Source organism: Peromyscus eremicus, chromosome 1, assembly GCF_949786415.1.
Source record: "Peromyscus eremicus chromosome 1, PerEre_H2_v1, whole genome shotgun sequence".
NCBI lineage: Eukaryota > Metazoa > Chordata > Mammalia > Rodentia > Cricetidae > Peromyscus > Peromyscus eremicus.
The window spans coordinates 189,783,953-189,806,388 of record NC_081416.1 but is presented as its reverse complement, the minus strand read 5'-3'; the positions used below and the strand labels follow the sequence as shown (position 1 = coordinate 189,806,388).

At 37.8% G+C, this 22,436-nt stretch overlaps 1 pseudogene; it reads left to right on the top strand.

Annotated features, from left to right (window-relative positions):
* LOC131903731 (vomeronasal type-2 receptor 116-like) overlaps window positions 1-21,888 on the top strand; it is a 39,215-nt pseudogene extending 17,327 nt beyond the window's left edge.
* Window positions 21,889-22,436: the final 548 nt, after the last annotated feature.

The following is a 22,436-nucleotide window of genomic DNA, read 5'->3' as shown; positions in this document are numbered from 1 at the left end:
CTGAGGTGTAGATGTACAATGAAGTTTTCACTCTATGCCTACAGTCATCATTATTAATAGAGAGGGTTTTGGCCATGAAAATCAGGGTACTTTTGGATCATTTTGCTAGAAAGAGGACAAATCAGGCACCCCTTCATGCAGGAGTTTTTTTTTTTTAAGTACTACTTGAACAGTTTCACTCTACTTGAGAAAATTACTACTCATCCAAAAAAAGTTACTTTAAGAAAGTAGCAAGTATTTTTATCCTCCCACAGCAGGCCAGATCTTAGTTGAAGTCTGCCACAGCCATATCTGATGGGAAGAACAAAAGTCATATAGCCAGAATAGCTAATTGACAAAGATCAAGCAAAGCTGAGCTGCATGATGACATCCATACCACCTTTGATTTTCATGTCTACCTGTTGCATAATTGGGTCACTTTTAATATTTGTACAATTTTGGGATATTAGATTGATGGAAAATTAATTTAAATCATGTATGCCTTGTCCCAGGAATGGTGCTTCTAAGCTTCCCTGAGACAGTCCTGAACATACTACTCACTCCTGCTTGGAAGATATCCCTTTCTATTTGAAGGTCTTCCTTACACCTTGGAAGTGGTGACACAGATAAAGAATCCAGAAATTTAATTTATGAGGTCATGCTGGGGAACACTTTCTGTATGCTGTGAATATATGTTGCTCCCATTGGTTAATAAATAAGCTGCTTTGGTCTATGTCAAGACAGCTTAGGGGCAAGTGGGCAATCCAAAGAGAGAGACAGGAAAGATAAAGACAGAGTCTGGGGAGATGCCAGCCTGCCACCAAGGAGCAAAATGCCAGCAGACTGAAACATGTGGCAAAACAGAGATTAATAGAAATGGGTTAATCTAAGATATATGAGCTAGCTATCAGGAGGCCTGCCCTAGCCCTTACAGTTTGTCAATAATGTTAAGCCTCTGAGTGATTATTTTATAAGTGGCTATGGGATTGTGAGACCAGGCATGACTGGAGAAATCCTTCTGGCTCCATTTGGCTGCATAACATGTTGGCTTGAGTATCCACATAAAACCTGAGATAACTTAAAAAGAGATTCTAAAACGGATCTCAAAACAGATTCCTACTTTATGTCTCATGCCATAGATGTAAGATGTGGGCTGTGAGACACTGCAGCATTTGGGCTTGAGTGTAGCATATTAGATTTCTGCTTTAGTACACAGAGATGTCTTCAAGCTGTGCAGAACATTGCATTGTGGATTTAGCCTTTACTCATACAGACAAAAAGGGTTTATGGGCCAGCTGCATGATGTCTGATGGCATCATGGACTGCAGAGTTGTTGGGATAAGCGTGACTCTCCTGGGTACCACCATCATGTTGGGAAACTGAAGTGGGTAGAGTCAGCAGCCAGGGCCACAGCTTTGATCTTAGCCCTGCTGCAGTTTGTAATGATCAAAAAAAAAGAATTATAGGTACACAAAAGACAAATTCAGATGGAATAAACCTCAAAATAATTTACATTATGTGTAAAAATGTACATAGGCTTGGAAGACAGAGGAAAAATAGCATAGACTGTTATATAAAGTAAGAGATAGTTTAAAAAAATAAAGTCTTTAAAGAAACAATGAAAGTAATAAAAAATAAGCCATGTAAAGATGAAAATCATGCAGAGGGTCTTGATTATATTGTCCTGGTATTTTTAACTGTCGAAAGCATTTGATTATAAAGGCTGCTGCGTTAAAACAATATATTTTTTTCATGGTATCTTGACTTCAAAATTTGTGTCTAAGGATGTGTTACTTTGGAAAATAGGTTCTTCTTTTATTTCCAGAGACAATGAGAACCTGTGGATTGCTTCCAGGCTAATATGGTTTGATCAACCAAGACCCCTTGTAGATGTAACCAACTGTCTTTTTAAATAAGAAACACAGAACCTATGCAAAGAAGAAAGCCAAGAGGTCAGAGCTAAGAGCTAAAACCTTACCCTTCCTCCTGAGGTGGTCCTCGCTCTCCAAACCAGAGCTACTTTGTGTGTTAAAGTCCTTATATAGAATTTCTGTTCTGCCTTCTCATTGGTTGTAAACCCAACCACATGACTGCCTCGTCACGGCCTGTCTGTATAGACCTCCAGGATTGAGGTTAAAGACATGTGTATCCAATACTGGCTGTATCCCTGAACACACAGAGACTTACCTAGTTCTGCCTACCAAGTGCTGGGATTACAAGTGTAAGCCACCACTGCCCTGCTTTCCTATGGCTTGCTAATAGCTCTGACCCCCGGGCAACTTTATTTATTAACATACAAATCACATTTTAATACAAATAAAATATCAACATAACCCCCTGAAAAATTTCCAAAAACAACTATGGCTCAGATAATCCAGCATCCAAATCAGCTTCAAAGCAACTGGATGAGATAATCCATCCTCACAGATTATTACAGCCAAGATTTAATTATAATTCTTAATTTTTTCAGGATCCTTTTAAGATAAGCAGTGCCCACAATCAGAAGGAAGTAGCCTAGAAAATTATGCCCACATTCCAAAAAATAGATTGTGGATGTTTGCCCTTGTTCAGGGGTTGGTTAAAAATTGTTACTGGTCATAATCTGTCTCTTTCTAAAAGAAGAAAGGGGATATGATATAGAAATGTAGGATATAGATATGATAGAATGAAGGGTAGATTTTTGAATCTACTTTAAAACAGCAACGACTTGTTTAAAAAGTTTTACATTAGTACGGATTTTAGTTTATTGATACAAATTTAAAGTTAATTTTGTTACACTATATGTATGTTTCTACTCTTGTTTAAAATATTGTTTGTGCAGTTCATTTGAAACAGTAATGTATGATTAAAAGTAGAGATTAATAATCACCTAGGACAATTAAACTTATAGTCCTATTAGATAAGTTTTCTAGGTATGTATAGATATACTTCAATTAGGTAGGAAATCTTCAAACACTTCAAAGACCTGAAGAATATGGCATTTAAAATGTTTTAAAAACTTAGACTTTAAGGACAGTGAGACAAGTCTGCTCCTGGCAATACTGATTTACTTCAAAAAGATGATAGGCATCAAAGAAACTCCATATGGAGTTGGCTTTCCTTATGGTAAATGTTAGCCATTTGGGCAAGAAATTGTTCTTGCCTGGACTGCTTGACCAAATGTTGCATTGACTTGACATACAGGACCCCTGAAAAAAATGACCACTAAATTTTGTCAAAACAAGGCAAAAGGGTCCTTCAGTTTCCTGCTTCCAAAAGGATATTGCCAGATATTCTTAAGGACACAGGGAAAAGTGACTGAAAAACTCTAGGCCTATATGCTGAAGATGGATACCTCAATATTGTAGAGCAACTTTGGGTAACTGTCCAGGCAGCCAGTTGTCTGTTTTTCTAGATTTTTAGAAGTTGTTTACAATGCTCTTGCTGTTTACTTAGGTAATATTATATCCTTCTAGAGTCTTTGATGTAGCTGAAGCCTAGATAGTTATAATTATAATTATACTTGGGTGTGATAAAAGATAAATTAGATATGAAACCTTAGACTCACAAATATAGAATAGATAGAATAATTTATTTAATTTTGCCAAAAACATGTAGACTAGATATTGTAACTGTAGTTCTTGCTTAATAACTGTTTGGTTATATATAATTTTACTATGTTAAAGTTAAAACCTTCCTTTTGATTAGATGGAAAAGGTGAAGTGCTGGAAAATGTCTTTCTGTACTGTGTGAATATATGTTTTTCCCACTGGTTAAAAAAATAAGCTGCCTTGGCTGATATCAAGGCAGCTTAGGGACAGGTAATCCAAGGTGAGACAGGAAAGAGAAAGGCAGAGTCTGGGGAGACTCTAGTCTGCAGCCCAGAGAACATGCCATCAGACTAGGAAAGCCACAAAACACATGGAAAAACATATATTAATAGAAATATGTTAAGATATGAAAGCTAACTAGCAAGAGACCTGCCATAGATGATATAGTTTGTAAATAATAGTAAAACTTTGAGTGATTATTTTATAAATGTCTGAAGGACCACAGTGCCAGGTGGGACCAGAGGAACCCAGGATCTGAGAAAATTTCAACAACAAGGCTGTGAGTCATGCTTGAAACATCTGTTACTGTACTTACTGAGAAACAAGATAATCAAAACAAAGTAAACTTAAAAAGGTCTACATGATTTAGTGAGCTAGAGGAGTTGGCCACAGATCAGATTGCAAGGCCCCTTCCCTCAATATACTCAGACAATTTTGTGACATATACAGTAACAAAGTTAGATTAATTGAAGATAAATCTTCCCTACACAGACACTTATACTGATGGGCAAAGAATGATATAGAAAGATGATAAAAGTATGAGATATCAAGATCTCTCTTTCTTAGAAAATTTAGCTCATGCAGAGCCACTGTGGTGGCATATGACCAAGAAGAACAGAATGCCAGGATTAGACTTGTAAACAAAATTTATAAGAATATGAATATGAACATTGTATTATGCCAGAATTTGAATAATAACTGCAAGAGTTTTACCCTGATGATTTTTCCTGGGCACTAAGCCCTTTAAGAGTTAATACTACAAGTGGTTGGGACATGGAAAGATGCCCAGGATGGCTTGAAAATTTTATTTTGGTCTCAAATCGTTGAAGCAACCAGAGCTACAAGCTGAGAAGAGGCTATCACATGCCTCTAGATTCTTAAAATATGGGTTATAGGTTTAATGAGTAAGAATGATAACTCTGTTTACTAATGATATCAAAATTTGAGGGAAAATGATTGGAAATGATAACTGTTCTGTCATAGTGTGTTAATGATGACTAAAAGATAAGTAAAAGGAAGTGAAACACATTTCCAAAAACAATAATGATATGGTCTATGTTTTGGAACATCATGACTGTATCCCTGATTATTAAATTCTGTATTAATAAAGAAGCACTCTGGTTGCTAGTCAGTCAGGCTACAAGATTCTCCCAATTACTATGGCCTGTCTCACTTCCTTTCCTTACCAACTCCTTTCATCCTCTGCTGGGACCTGTCCTGCTGGAGATGGCTCCCATCAGAGTAGGACAAGCTATATCAGTGTCAAGATGTGCTTCCTCTCTGTCTACCTATCCTAAAACCGAACTAAGATGTGTATCATGTCTGATTCCTCCCATGGCCACTCTTGAATCCACCCATCTTCAGACCCTGCCCTCATTGGGAGATAGATTCTGGCACAAATATGTTTTACAAAGCTTCTCAGGGTGTTAATCTTTCATTCAGACCCCTTTCTGGGTCCAGATTTCAATTTACTTGTGAGCAAACATCATATATGACTGAGAAACCACATGCTATTATATCTAGTATAGGTATAACATGCCTTGGTCTGAACAACTCAGAAAGGTTTGTGGTCCCCAGATGAGTAGCCTGGCGAAGGTTAGTTATCAGAGTCCAGGCAGTAATTTCTGAGAGAATGATCCTTTCCTCTGGTATCCTCCATTCACATATAGCTTTGAACTGTCGTTTTTTTTTTTTTTTTTTTTTTTTTTTTAATAATGCAGTCTCTGGTAGCACTGGGTTGTGGTTTGTGTCATCAGAGCATCAATAGACCAAACTGGTCTTAGGGTCATCTGTCAGACAGTGAGTTCAACAGCCTAGTCATGGAGCACAGTAAGTTCTACTGAAAGCCACAAAGGCTCTACAAGAGTCAAGATTATTTGATGTCCTTTTTCCCAGCATTGAGAAGCCTGCTTTATCTATAGATCATACAGTTGACATGCCCAATTGTAAAAGTACGTGGTGCATGTATATGGTAGTGGACTATATTTTTCCCCATCTGAGATCCTGGGTGAGATCAATCAGTACTTCTCCCTAGAATGAGGTACATGATTGGTAATATATATATATATATATATATATATATATATATATATATATATATATATATATATGTAAGATGTAAGTACTGTATCTCCCATGTACCTGGTTTCAACTTTCAGTCTTGTATGAGCACCTGCATGTCATCATCAGGGAAGGGGATAGCTGGATTGATGACAAACTGGACTCAAGTTGTGGCCAGGAGTAGGGTCCTTTCTGGGTCACAGAGTCATTAAACAATTGGTATTATTTCATTCCTCAGAGGAAAACCTCATCTGCAGTTGATGTTATAAATATCATATTCATACACACTTAACTCATTTCTTTCTTTTAATAAGCTAGCAGTAGTCTCCACAAATCTTTGACAGCGGGGCCACCTTGTGGCTATAGGGTCAAATCATTTGGACAGATGTGAGACAGGAAATTTCCATGACTTCAGTGTTTGTATAAAATTCCCTTTGTCTTTGGACAAAGACAGATGAAAAGGTTTTGAAGCATCTGGAAGTCCCAGGGCTGGAGGTAAATTCACAGCTCTTTTTAAATCCTTTAGTGCCTTTTGTTTAGTCTCAGTTAAATTAAGGGCTTAGTTTCCCTGCTTTGTGCTTGTGCATAGAGGCATTCTATTTTCACAAACTCTGATATGCAGAGGCTGACATACTCAGTTGCACCTAGGAATTCTAGAACCTGCCCCTTATTCTTTGGAGTTGGAATCTGAAGGATGGCAACAATCCTGCTGAGACAGTCTCCTTTTTCCTCCCTTCTGCTTGTAGCCAAGAGAGGTAGCATTCTACAAACTTGGCCTTTTTTAGATGACATTCTGTTTTCCAAAGGCTATAATACTTGTAACAGTCCCACAATGGTCCTTTTATAATTTATTTTCCCAGGAAACCTCTAAAGGAAGGGCAGGAAGTTAGCATTTAGAGGCTCTTCAAACAGGGTTGGAGTTTTTAAATCCTTGGTGCACCCTGATCCAGTTACGTTTCCCACTATAGACCTCCTTCTAGGTCTGCCTATTTAAAAGCAAAGATGGGTTGACATACCTCTGCCAATATGAGGATGAAAAATACATCATTCATGACCAGGAGAGTGTACACTTTTTCTCTGGAAGAATCAGACTCAGAAAAATCACAGGTCCTAGATTTTTTTTTTACAGGCAGGAGAGCAGTTGACAGGGTAACTGACAGGACATCAGTATATCTGTCTATTCTCATCATTCAATATGGGCTTCAACTTTCCCCTTTGCTTCTAAGAATATTGTGCATTGTTTAATCTGGACAGAGCTAGCTGAAGTAGTTGGTTGAACAATTATAGGAACTTGGTGTTGGGCCAGTCCTGTAGGGTTGGTTTCCTCTGGCAGAAGGCAAGACACCAAAATTATGCTTGATTTCTGTAAGTCTGTATTTCATCATCAGAGAAGGTGGTGGTGACTTTCAGTTTATGCAAAAGGTCTTTTCCCACTCAGTTCATTGTTACATACAGGATAAACTACCTCCAGCAACTAGGACCTAAGTAAACCTTAATTTTTAAAATTTATAACATTTTCCTAACATCTGATGCCAGCTGGGAGACAAAAGAAATCTTTTTAGGAGCTATCCATAGTCATTGAAAAAGTACCCAGCCAAAGTCGTATAAAGCTCTTTGGTCAATGTTGGACAGAATGGAGAATCTGTTCTGTCCATGCTGTGTTTTCTGGCAGATATCACCCTTATGAGCATCTTAGGAGTTTTTCTACCTTAATTTTTTATTTTAGAGAAAATTGTGGGTCTAGAGTTTTTAAATTATATGAATCTTTGGTTAATAAATTATATGGATCTTTGGTTAATAAATCATGAAGAGAAATAAGTAGAAATTTCTGTTTTCCTTCTGGCTCAGTACAGGGTAATTTCTCCTTCTGGAGGACTGCTTAGAGTAGATTAAGTGTCGAGGGAATGTTTCCCAGGTGGAACAATTTCTCCCTCCCTGTGTTCATTCTACTTAGATGCAAGAGATCCTGGATGAGAAGTCTGAATCCTTGCCATCTCCAAACTGGGACCAGTCGGAATTTGAGCAGGAATCAAACAACAAACAAAAAGAGAAAGTGTTCCTGCTCCCAGAGTGGGACAGGTAGAGGTGTTTATTTGTGTATTTACTTGTTTGTTTGTTTTACTGAGGGACCTAGCAGAGCCAAAAGGATTTGGATCCCAAACAGCAGGAGGTCCATGTTTTAAGCCAGTTTGGGGGATGGTTTCACACCAGAGAAAGCCAAGAGTGAATACAGCAAAACAAAACTAACAGAAAAACATAGACACACACACACACACACACACACACACACACACACACAGAGAGAGAGAAATGCAGTAAAAACAATCTGTGCTGGCCCCCACACATTCATACACTTGAACAGACAGAGGGATTCAGTGTCATCTCACATGGTTCCTAAGCACTGGGTAAGCAGGCATCTCTGACCTCTCTCCTATATGTCCAAAGAGAAGACACCTTAATATGACTTGCCTGCAGATGTGACAGACCATGAGTCTTTCTAATTTGTTTCATTTTGGTTTGGAGGTGTTAGATTCCTCAGATTCCATAGGCAGAAATTGTTTGAAGGATATCCTGGGGACATGGAACTCTGGTTGCAAACTCCCGATGTGTTCCTTGACAATTGCACTTTTCCTTGCTTTGAGAGGCTCTGATACATCTTATGTCTCATGATCTTGTTCTGACATCTTGGTGGGACCTCAGGAAATGTTGTAGATTTTCACCGTAGATCACTGCTTGAACATGAGTTTAAGGCAATAGAACGTCTCTATTAGCTGATTTACTACTATACTGGGTGCTCAGGATCTCAGTCTATCACTAAGACTTTATCAGGATGAGCTCTTAAGCACAAAACATCAACTTCTGAGTTTACATATTTCAGCTAACCATACCTGTTATCCAGAAGTAAAAGTACCCAAGGAAAGACCAAGATAGTATATTTAGAGACATTCCCAGAACAATGAACTTTGATGGATTAAGTCTTTGTTTTCTTTTTTGACAGCTGTTGCTCTCTACCTGCTGAGTTTTACAGGCTTAATGAATGCTCCATGATTGAATCAGTTGTGCTAAAGTCTGAAGAGGGCCTACTGAAATTTGAACTCCTGTTGCGCTAGTTGAACTGTGAAAGTTATCCACTAGGGTCGAAGAGTGCAGTCCAGTACCAGCTTGATAGCTCCATGTTCTATGACTCAGCTATATATTGTTTTTAGCAATACCATCTTTCCATCAAGTTCAGAAACAACAAGCAGTTATTTTCAAAATAAAATATTTTGAATAAAGTAATTATTAATACATGGAGATTTTCAAATAATTTATCTTACTCACATTAATCCTGACACTTCCAACCAAATCCTTCAAGATTACTCCCTTAACCCTTCTTCATATTGTCTCTCTTAATATGAAGACAATATCTTGCAACAGTTCTCCTGGACCTCTCGCTCATATAACCCCTCTACTACAAAGTTTCCTGATTTTTAAGTGTAGGGATTGTGTGGTAAATATATTAATCAGGGATAGACAGCCTGTTGTTGGTAAAACAGTATATTTTTAAAAGTTATGGCATCCTATAATGATCTGTGTGTACCATAGACAGAAGTGTCATTATACAGGGCGGGGATTACATGTAGAAGTACAGAGGAAGGCATGGCTTCCTTCCTATCCCATCATGCCTTAACTCCATTTACATAACTGGGAATTATCCAAGGCTACAAGTGTCAGGATTACACCTGTCAGAATATTTTTTGTTGCCTACCAGTGTTGTCACTCATTGACCTTACAGATGGATAGGACTACTGAGGACTACTGGCGGCTTTTCATCATTATGAGCCTGTATGACTTCTGTAACTATGGGAGTTGGTCCTCAGCAGGGAGGCTTCCAGGTAAATCCAGATAGATACTTTCACATACTGTCTGAGGTGTCTGATATCTTCAGCAGTAGGATCTTACCTTCTTTTTCTGGAAGACACAAATGACATGGGCTGCAGCCTGTATTTTTGGAGGAAGTCTCTTGGATTCTCCTAAAAATGACAATTCAAAAACAAGTTTCCAATGCCTGGCACTGGATTTTTACTATTATTTTATGATATTATAATGAAACCTATTTTTCTAAATTTCAGACATTGACACTAATAAGGAATATCTCAAAAAGTAAACATGTTTGACGTGCAAGTGAGATTACCTGAGTTCAGATACACAGAAAATTCATGAGTGCACCTCTAACTGTATAGAACTGCATGTGGAGGTTGTCCTCTGTCTTCTGGTCATAATATTTGAAACTCAAATATTTTCACAGTGGTGCACACACACACACACATGCAATCAACATACACAAATGGCACCAAACAACGATGTAGAATGAATCTTAACAGTTCTTATTAATAAGATCAAACCTGAGGTCAGTTATTGGGATGAATACTGGAAGGTCAGAAAGACAGAACAAGCCATAGCCACCTCACCTCACCTGATCCTCAGCTGGTCTTGTTTCCTCAGACTGGAGGCCTTTGAGTCCTCATCCAGAATGGGTCTCAGCTGAACTGCTACTCGAAAGCCTGAATGCTTAACCAACCAAACGCTTAACCAGCCAAATGCTTCTAGTTTCTGGTCCTCACACCTTATTTACCTTTCTGCTTTCTACCACCACTCCCTGAGATTAAAGACTCGCTTTCTGGGATTAAAGGTGTGTGTCGCCATGCCTAGCCGTTTCCATCGTGGCCTTGAACTCACAGAGATCCCAGATGAATTTCTGCCTCTGGAATGCTAGGATTAAAGGTGTGAGTGAAAACATTTTCTAGCCTAAGTATCTAGTGGCTTTTCTGTTCTCTGACCCCAGATAAGTTTATTAGGATACACAATTATTTGGGGAACACAATACTACCACACTACATAAAGTCACAAAAGAGAATATTGTCAAAGAATCACAACTATTTAAAATATGAGTCACAATAATTCAGTGGTATTCTTTGATAAAGATATTTTCTTGGAAAGCTGTGTGTCTTAATGGAGGAATATTTATTTTCCTCTAACTGTAGAAGCTATATAACAAAGAACAATACAGCAGAAAATATTATACTTTGACAGGTTATTTTTTTTACATTCATAGGCAAAATTTTAATGTACCAAATACAATAGAAAATATAGTAAGCAGTCATGGGACAGCCAACTGTAAGGGTCATTCTTATATGCTCTTATATCATCTTATCAAATTAACACAATCAGTTGAATTCTAGTCATTTATTAGGAGATTTCAAATGAGTATTTTATATAAACACTAATATTTGAACTAGAAAACTATTGCATTAATCTGCAGCAATATTTCATCTATAATATCATCAGATGTATTTTCTTCAATTTATATAGGTATAATTTTAAAATGTACCAGTTGGTTCTGGCCCTGGTATTTACCATTGAGGAGATCAACAGGAACCCTCATCTTTTACCAAACATATCTCTAGGATTTGATTTTTATAATCTCATGTTCAGTGAGAAAAACATTCTTCTTAATGCCATTATTTGGCTCACAGGCCTGAGTATTCCCATCTCTAATTTTAACTGTGTAGAAGAGAGAAAGTCATCTGCTGCACGAACAGGACCATCTTTGGCAAAATCTACCCGTATTGCGACACTGCTTCAGCTCTACAAATTTCCACAGGTGAGGAGTTGTATGGGAAAAATAGTCCAGTATCCGTTGCTGACATTTCAGAGGTACGGAAAGGTAAGGGGGACACTTGGATTACTTAGCTATTGATGAGTAATGCCCAGCCAACTGAAAACAGATCTAATTTCAGTCACTTGGGAAAGAAAGAAGGGAGGATGTAGGACAAAGGGAATTAATAAAAATGGAGGAAAGGCCAGTACATTTCTGAAAAAATCCTGTCAGAGAACTTTGCCTTTTAAATCAGGATGAATCTGTCCTCATGCTGACCATTGCCATCAGTTCCTGCAGAGCAGAGATTGTGATTATGACATTGTTCTTCCTCTTGTTTCCATTTGTTTTCTCTTCAGCTCACTGTTGGTCCTTTTGATCCTATCTTGAATGACAAAGATCAACTTCATTCTCTCTACCAGATGGCCCCCAAAGGCACATCTCTGTCTCTTGCCATGGTCTCTTTGATGCTTCATTTTGGCTGGACCTGGATTGGTCTTATTGTCCCAGATGACCACAGAGGAATTCAGTTTCTATCAGATATAAGTGAAAATATGGAGAATAATCAAGGATGCATAGCTTTGGTTGAAATGATTCAAAGTACCTGGAATTCATTTCCTTACAAATACTGGAAAAGTCTTGGTATGGTCCAGGAATCATTGGCCAATATCATCATCATTTATGGTGACAATGATTCACTACAAGGTTTAATGAGAAATCTAGGGCAACAGATTTTGACGACGAAAGTCTGGGTCATGACCTCTCAGTGGGATGTTACTAATATGGCTGATTATTTCTTGCTAGATTCATTCCATGGAAGTCTCATTTTTTCACACCACTATGATCAGATTAGTGAATTTAAAAAATTTATCCAAACAGTTAATCCTTATAAATACCCAGAAGACAATTACCTTCCAAAATTGTGGTTTTTGTTCTTCAAGTGCTCATTTTCAGAGCTTGATTGTCATCTTTTGGAGAACTGCCAACCCAATGCTTCCTTGGAATTACTGCCTAGACACATTTTTGACATGGTAATGAATGAAGACAGCTATAATACATACAAGGCTGTCTATACTGTGGCCCACAGTCTCCATGAGATGAGTCTTCAGCAAGTACAAATGCAACCATTTGGAAATGGGGAAAGAATGGTGTTCTTCCCCTGGCAGGTAATATCCCTTCTGTTGTATTAGAGCATCAACAATGTGATATTTTCGGCATCTTCAGAGACACCAAATTAGGTATTACATATTTCAACACTATATATATATATATATATATATATATATATATATATATATATCTTCCAGGTCAGTGTAGATCTATTTATTTGTGCATGTTGTTGAGAAATAGGGTGCTAGTGGCAAGGTGGAAATAATTTTACTGAATATAAAATCTGTGTCACAATAGCTGCACAATCTTCTCATGTTAATAGATTACATTAGAAAACTAAGAATTCTCTTAGTAAGTTAAACAATGAGAGCTCACCCCTAGCTATTAGTATGTAAATGATTTTTTTAACTACCATTTAGTCATCAGTACCCACATTTTACTTGCTTTACTTTGAGACACACATTGAATAAAAATGTGTATAGCTTTGTTTTAAAAAATTTGAAATTTACCTCAACCAGTACTCACGGATTCTTTTGCTGCATACGTTTAGAAGATTTTTTTTGAGACTGACTGTCCTTCAGAGGTATAATGGCATCCCATTAACTTAATATTGCTCAGGTATAGTGAAACCTACTTTTTTTTTTTTTTGGTTTTTCGAGACAGGGTTTCTCTGTGTAGCTTTGTGCCTCTCCTAGAACTCACTTGGTAGCCCAGGCTGGCCTCGAACTCACAGAGATCCGCCTGGCTCTGCCTCCCGAGTGCTGGGATTAAAGGCGTGCGCCACCACCGCCTGGCTAGTGAAACCTACTTTAATGTTATGTCCTATGACAGAGATTGTGAACAATGAGAGTAATTCTATAATCCATTTTTATCAACATCTGTTATATACTTTAAAATATATTTTTGCTTCCCTTTCAGCTTCATTCTTTCTTGCGGAATATGCATGTGGGTGCCAACATGGCTTTAGAATGGAAACAGAAGCCAGATGATAAGTATGATATTCTCAACTTTTGGAATTTTCCAAAGGGTCTTGGACAAAAAGTGAAAGTAGCAATCTTTTCGCCCAATGCTCTCCAGGGTCAACAGTTGTCCTTGTCTGAACTGATGATAAGATGGCCAGAAAAATATTTCGAGGTGAGTTATGTATTATCTCAATTAATTATACTTATCTTACAACAAATATATCCCCCAGTATAATAACTCCTGATTTGATATTAAAACCCATTACTATATAACTACCAGTAGAGAAAGACAAAAAATAACTACTACACGACAGTGTTTTATCATCCCCTGATAATTAAAATATAAGTTTTTAGCAGTAAATGTCTGTTAGTATTCAGTCATCCATAGGTTAGATAAGTACACCTGAGAAGGGGTATATACAATCCTCAGAATGTCTCACAGGACACTCAGATATAGAAAATTTCTACATTCGCAGCACAAAACTGAATAAGTTATGTTTTCTTGCTATAATCAAGCACCATCACCAAAAGTGACTTTTGGAAAAGAGTTTACTTGACTTATGGTTCTGGAGGTACAAGAGATCCTTTATGATCAGGAGGCATGCCAGTGTGTGGCATTTATGGAGAGATGGGAAGGATCTTGAAACATAGTGTCTCAGGCCACACATTTTAAGCAGAAAGTAAAAACTGGAATGTGGGTGAGAATCATTTATGTTCAAATTCCACCAACACTGAAATAATTCTACTAATAAGTTTGCAACTCTTACAATTTCAATAACTCCCCAGATAACACCAGCATTGAGGAAATGTGTAGTTACATATCTGTGCCTATAATTGCTATTTTCCTTCAAACCTATGTACATGTCTCCATTAGAAGTCCTTCACTCTACAAAAAATTGAGTAGATCATTTTTATTTCATGCTTAAAAATTACAGACCATAATCAGTTATTTTCTTTCTTCTATCTCTTGAAAGGGAAAATACTATATTGTGCATGTGTGTATGTTTCTCTCCTGTTCTAGTATTGTAAATAAAGGCATACCTAATATAACTTAAAGAAGTGTTCCTTTGGCTGACAGTATGAGGGTTTATCCGTTATCTTTTGAAATTTATTGCTTTAGGTCTTGAGGTGACTGATGACTTCATATCCTCAGTAAGTAGAAATAAGCACATACCATAGATCACCTTTTTTTTTTCTCATTCTCATTCATTCTGAGGCAATTGTCAAGGCTGACACTCAGTTTTGTAGTGAATCATTTAAACTTCCCTTTAAGATTATGTTCAGACATGCCCAACATTTTGTTTCCATGGTGATTATAAGTCCTGTTAAGTTGAAAAGCAAGATTCACATCCATGGTGGAAATAATAGTTTTCAACACATTTGAAAGTAAGTCCAGAGACAGGATCCATCTGGAAAGACCACTTGACGTTCTAGGTCATGTCTTCACCTACCTGCATTAAACTTGTCCCTACCTCATTATGCTCCAAACTGTCAAATAGTGTGACAATCCTCAGACCAACCTTGTGTAGGGCACAGATGTTCAAAATAGTTTTCTACATTTATAGAAGAAAAACCTGCAAGTTTATTACATGACATTGAAAAATAATATTTATTGTGGTTTTCAATAAAGACTTAGCATTTGTTAACTTTGCTCCCATTATGCTCAGATTCCTCAGTCTGTGTGCAGTGAGAGCTGTGGGCCTGGATTCAAGAAAGTTTCCCTGGAGGGCAAGGCTGTTTGCTGCTATGATTGCACTCCTTGTGCAGACAATGAGATTTCCAATGAGACAGGTAAACAGAAATCTTACAGATAGTGGTTCCACATTTCTACAGGATTCTGCATTATTTTAAAAACTAAAAAATATCTGGAGAGAAGTCAGACAAATTTATTCCTTCTCTTATTTCAGATATGAAATGTGCATTACCATGTCTTGAAATAGTGCAGATTGACATAGAAATTTATAATTGATTTATGTTCATGATCAACTTTAGATATTGTTGCTCTGTAATGATCAATATGCTTTTTCCTCATATAATTTAACACATGGTAATAAAGTAACAAACTTGGATGTTTTACTAACTGTATTTGAATAATGATTCAGACTCACCTAAGTGTAGGATAGGTTATTAACATAATGATTCTTCCCAGCAAGCTTTTTCATACAGAACAGAAGATTAGAATCTTGTGTTTGATACGCACAATATATAATTTTTGACTGTAAAGTGTAACCAAAATTTCAAATTTTCTTAGTGAGTACGATTATGTCTTTTTTTTCTGTTCCAACTTTGAGAAATGGTATATAAAACAATATCCACAAGGCAGTTTCAGCAGTATGTTATGGAGAGCAGTACCAAGACCTATTAGCTGCAATGGAATATAGAATCTCTGTTTTGAATAAGAGGTCATGAACCTGTTCACAGCATATTACACTGAGAATAAAAATCTTTAAAAGCTAGTTTTTCCATATGTAATAATAAATTTGTGACCAGGGTTATATCAATTTTGAATTTTTAAAATACTTTTTATGCTTTGAGAATTTCTTATTATGTATTTTGATCATGTTCATATCCTCTCAAATCTTCCACTTTTCTTCCTATCTAACTTCTCTCTCTTTTAAAAAAACGAAGAAGACTTTTTGAATTCAGTTTTTGCTACCCCAATACCCTTTGGTGCAGGACCCCTTGTGGATTATAGACTAATTACCAATGACCACACTCTTAAAGACTGAGTCCTTCCTCTCTTCAATGTACTCCCAGAGTTCAGCCTGGTGCATGATTGTGGATTCCTGGATCTGCTTCCTTCAGTTACTGAATGAAGGCTCTGTGATGACAGTTAGGGTACTCACAAATCAGATTACTGGGGTAGGCCAGTTCAGGCATCCTCTCCACTACTGGTTGTAGTCTAATCCAGTGTCATCCTTGTTGATTGCTGAGAATTTCCCTAGAACCCGGTTTCTTCCTAACCTCATAATCTCTCCCTCTATCAAGGTATCTCATCCACTGCTCTCCAAGAGGGGTTGTATGAGCAGGGGAGGTCAAGATCATAATGGGGAAATCTGTGGACTACTGAACCAAGTTTGTAGGAACTCACAAACTTTAGACCAACAGCTGTGGAGCCTTGATGGTACTTGACTGGGTCCTCAGCGTATGGGAGATGATTGTTCAACTGGGACTGTTTTAGGAGCCCCTGGCTGTGGGATCTGGATCTATACCTTGTGCCTGAGCTGGCTTTCTAGAGCTCATTGCCTCTGGTGGAATGCCTTCCTCAGCCTTGATGCAGGAGGGAGGGACTTGGTCCTGCCTCAACTGAATTTACCAGTTTTTGCTGACTCCCCATGGGAGCCTTTGCACTTTTGGAAGTGGGGATGGGGGGTGGATTGGGAGGGGAGGACTATGGGAGAGCGGGGTATCTGTGGTTAGTATGTCAAATGAATAAAACATTTCTTAAATAAAATAAGGGGAAAAATTCTAGATAATCACCCACTAAAAAAGAGTTAATCAAAAAATATAAAAAAAAGATTTAGTCTTCCTGTTAAATCAGCTCTGATGTCAAATAGCTTCTGAGTTAAGGATAGAACCTCATGCCAACATTCCAAGAATGATGATATTTGGTTTGGTCTGAACTTTCACATGTTGTATGCATAGCATCACACCCAGTATTTATACATTCAACTGCCCTCGTGTGTGTGGATTTTTTCTTCCCTTGCAAGATTTCACAATCTCTGACTTATACAGTCTTTCTGCATCTTTTTCCATGGATTTCTTACATTCAGGTATAATAGACCCTGCCCTGAAACTGCTAGTCATAAGAAACACTCTTTACTGAACATCTGTGTACACATAACTCATATGTATACACACACACACACACACACACACACACACACGCACGCACATATATATATATATACCTATATATTTTCAAAAGTATATATATATATATATATATATATATATATATATATATATATAGTGGGAATGGTTCACTTACTCAAAGTCTTTCATAGTTCCTAAATAATACATATACATGACAAAATTATGTAGCTCAATTATGTTAGACACCTGAAGCTGAGATTTCTGATTTAATTTTATACAAAAAGTTTATAGTAGATTAAAATAGATATCCTTTATATATATATATATATATATATATATATATATATATATATATATATAGGATGGAATTACACATGTCAGTCATTCATTACAAAGTATAAAAGCAAAAGAAAATAAATAAATACACATAAAAGAGAAGGAAGTAACAGAGCACGACACCATACCTTAAAATTTGGTCCTTGGGGGAGATGGATTCCCAATTTTCTAAGAAATCGCCATATTGATTTCCAAAGTGGTTGTACAAGCTTGCATTCCCACCAGCAGTGGAGGAGAGTTCCCCTAGCTCCACATCCTCTCCAGCATAAGGTGTCTTCAGTGTTTTTGATCTTAGCCATTCTGACAGGCGTAAGGTGGTATCTCAGAGTTGTTTTGATTTGCATTTCCCTGATGATTAGGGATGTTGAGCAATTCCTTAAATGTCTTTCAGCCATTTGAGTTTCCTCTGGTGAGAATTCTCTGTTTAGTTCTATAGCCCATTTCTTAATTGGACTGTTGGGCATTTTGGTGTCTAATTTCTTGAGTTCCTTATATATTCTGGATATCAGTCCTCTGTCAGATGTGGGATTGGTGAATATCTTTTCCCATTCTGTAGGCTGTCGCTTTGCTTTGTTGACCGTATCCTTTGCCCTACAAAAGCTTCTCAGTTTCAAGAGGTCCCATTGATTGATTGTTTCTCTCAGTGTCTGTGCACCCAAGGAATGCCCAACCACACCACAAGAGCACTTGTTCAGCTATGTTCATATCAGCATTGTTTGTAATAGCCAGAACATGGAAACAACCTAGATGCCCTTCAACTGAAGAATGGATAAACAAAATGTGGTACATATACACAATGGAATACTACTCAGCAGAGAAAAACAATGACATCATGAGGTTTGCAGACAAATGGATGGATCTAGAAAAAATCATCCTGAGTGAGGTATCCCAGACTCAGAAAGACAAACATGGTATGTACTCACTCATAACAGGATACTAGATGTGGAACAAGGATGACTGGACTGCTACTCACATCACCAGGCAGGCTACCTGGAAAACAGGACCCCAAGAAAGACACAGGGATCGCCCAATGACAGAGAAATGAAATGAGATCTACATGAACAGCCTGGACATGAGTGGGGGTAGTGAAGGGCGAGGGTCGAGGGAAAGAGAGCTTGGGTGAGTGGGAGATCCCAGCTGGATCAACAACAGAGAGGGAGAACAAGGAATAGGAGACCATGGTAAATGAAGACCACATGAGAATAGGAAGAAACAAAGTGCTAGAGAGGCCCACAGAAATCCACAAAGATACCCCCACAACAGACTGCTGGCAATGGTCGAGAGACAGTCCGAACTGACCTACTCTGGTGATGGGATGGCCAAACACCCTAATTGTCGTGCTAAAAACCTCATCCAACTACTGAGGGATCTGGATGCAGAGATCCATGACTAGGCCCCAGGTGGATCTCTGGGAGTCCAATTAGCGAGAATGAGGAGGGTTTATATGAGCGAGAATTGTTGAGACCATGGTCGGGTTAAGCACAGAGACAAATAGCCGAACGAACGGAAACACATGAAATATGAACCAATGGCTGAGGGGTCACCAACTGGATCAGGCCCTCTGAGTGGATGAGACAGTTGATTGGCCTGATCTGTTTGGGAGGCATCCAGGCAGTGGCACCGGGTCCTGTGCTCATTGCATGAGTCGGCTGGTTGAAACCTGGGGCCTATTCAGGGTCCCTTGGCTCAGCCTGGGAGGAGGGGACTAGACCTACCTGGACTGAGTCCACCAGGTTGATCTCAGTCTGTGGGGAAGGCTTTGCCCTGGAGGAGATTGGAATGGGGGCGGGCTGGGGGGGGAAGGTGAGGGAGGCGGGAGGGGGGAGAACAAGGGAATCTGTGGCTGATATGTAGAACTGAATTGTATTGCAAAATAAAAATTAAAAAAAAAAAAAGAAAAAAAAAAAAAAGAAAAAACCAAAAAAAAAAAAAAAATTTGGTCCTGAGAACAGGTATATGAATGAGTCACAATACCTCAAGGAAACAATACTTACAAGATATATAGAAATAAGTTTTTTTTTTTTTTTCGAGACAGGGTTTCTCTATGTAGCTTTGAGCCTTTCCTGGATCTCGCTCTGTAGACCAGGCTGGCCTTGAACTCACAAAGATCCAACTGGCTCTGCCTCCTCAAGGCTGGGATTAAAGGCGTGCACCACCATAATCTGGCTAGAAATAAGTTTTATTCTACCAAATCAAATTGGATTATCAGCTAATAAGTTTTATCAACAAAATAAAATTGAAGTCTTGTGATATATTTCTTTTAAAAAGCACAGGGAAAATGAAAGTGAAAATCTGGCATGCATAAATCAGTGTTTATGTACTTCAAATTCAAGAAGAACTTCATAAATTTTCAAGATCAGAATATTACAGAACTGTTTTATTTCACACCTTAAAACTGTTTCAATAGATCTGACCTTTCCCCAATAGGAATAAGAACTGTTATTTGCGCACTATTCAAGCATTTAACGATGTAGTAATGCCTGTTCACTAAAACCTCACAGAGAATTGTCAAAGTATTTTATAAAGATAAGAAAATTAAGAACCCATTTTTAAGAACACCATTTTATGAAAATAATTTCAAAAGGCTCCTCCCTATATTGCAGTATCCATATGTCCAATTCATAATGTGGATATAACTTATGATGTGGTTTCAGAAATGATCTAGGTTAATGTATTGTAATTCAGTATTTTAACGACTTCCAAAAGAGATGCACCAATAATACGAGGCAGTGAAAGTTTATAAGAGATAAAAGGTGTAAGGCATATTAGATTTATATCACTATAAAGAAGATGAGTTGTATGAGAATCTAGCGGAAATTGATGAATACTCCCAAAAGAGAGACATCACTTTTCTTTAAAATTATGGACTCTGAAATGTTACTCATACTTAAGTAAGTGCCATCACTATATATATCAGAGAGTAGGCTCATTGTATATTAATACCTAAAAAGGAGAAATAGTAAGCACATTATGTTGTGAGGGAAGAGTGGGAGAAGGTGAGTAGTGGAACAGGAGGAAAGAGAGCTTAGTTGTATTTAAACAAGTTATATATACATATAAATAATTACTGATAAAGAAGATGGGTGGTACAAATAAGAAATTATTCATCACAGAGTTTGTATTTATTTGTATTTGAGAAAAAGTAAAGTAATATCCGTAACAGTCCTGCCCACATGCACAGAGAAATGGCTTAGAAAAAAAATGAATGCCTTCAGCTTGGATTAAGGATCACTTTCATTTCTGATCAGATGTGGGTCATTGCATGAGGTGTCCAGAAAGTCATTATGCAAACACAGAGAAGAAACATTGCCTCCAGAAAGCTGTGAGTTTTCTTGACCATAAGGACCCCTTGGGGATGTCTCTCACAATCAGAACTCTATTCTTCTCTGTCCTCACATCTGTGGTTCTTTGACTCTTTGTGAAGCACAGAGACACTCCAATTGTCAAGGCTAATAATAGGACACTCAGTTACATGTTGCTCATCACACTTACTGTCTGTTTCCTCTGTGCCTTGCTCTTCATTGGCCATCCCAACACCACAACCTGTATCCTACAGCAGATCACATTTGGATGTGCATTCACTGTGGCTCTTGCCACTGTTTTGGCCAAAGCTATCACTGTGGTTATTGCCTTCAAAGTCACTTTTCCAGGGAGAGTGGTGAGGTGGTTAATAACATCAAAGGCCCCAAACTTTATAATCCCCATATGTACTCTGATCCACCTTGTCCTCTGTGGAATCTGGCTAGGGACTTCTCCTCCTTTCCTTGACCAAGATTATCATGCTGAATATGAAAAAATCATCATTATGTGCAACAAGGGCTCAGCTTTTGCCTTCCATGGAGTCCTGGGATACCTCTGCACCTTGGCACTTGGGAGCTTTACTATGGCATTCATGTCCCGGAATCTTCCTGATGCATTCAATGAAGCCAGGTTCCTGTCATGCAGCATGGTGGTGTTCTTCTGTGTTTGGGTCACATTCCTCCCTGTCTATCATAGCACCAAGGGGAAAATTATGGTGGCTATGGAAGTCTTGTCCATCTTGGCTTCTAGTGCAGCCTTATTTGGCTTCATTTTTGCCCCGAAGTGCTATATTATCTTAATAAGTCCAGAGAAGAACTCAGTTCATCATATCAGGAATAGGCTACACTCTAGAAGGAATACCATTCTCATAACATAGTTCAAAACTAAACATACTTCTTATATTAAGAGATGAATTGCAAAGATGAAGACCAGTTGATCTCTTTTGAAAATGTGTTATGCAATAATAGAATGGGTTTGATTCTTTGGGCTGTTCATTGTTCATCCAACTGTATTAGAGCCTCCTTATACTGGAGCCATTGAAATTTTCCATGCTTAAAATCCAGGTTAGATTTTGATATGAGTAGGACCTCATTATGTATCTGGCCTTTTCTGAGGCCTTCTGCAAAGACCATGATATTTTGAATTAACGGAGATCTTCCTGTATCTGTCCCTACTCTTCTGGGATTAAAGATAGCCAGTCCCACACCTGGCTCATGTCATTCAATCAAAACAAGTAACTAAGGGTAACTATATGGACCCCTTATTTACACTATGATAATGTATTTTAAGTCTAGCTGAGAACCACCACTTCTCTTTGAAAATAGACATTTACACATCTTTCATCTGAATGTTTCTTCTAATTCACTTCTTTTCTTTGAATTTTTATACATTCTTCATTTAAAATTGTGAGTTGGTTATAATTTA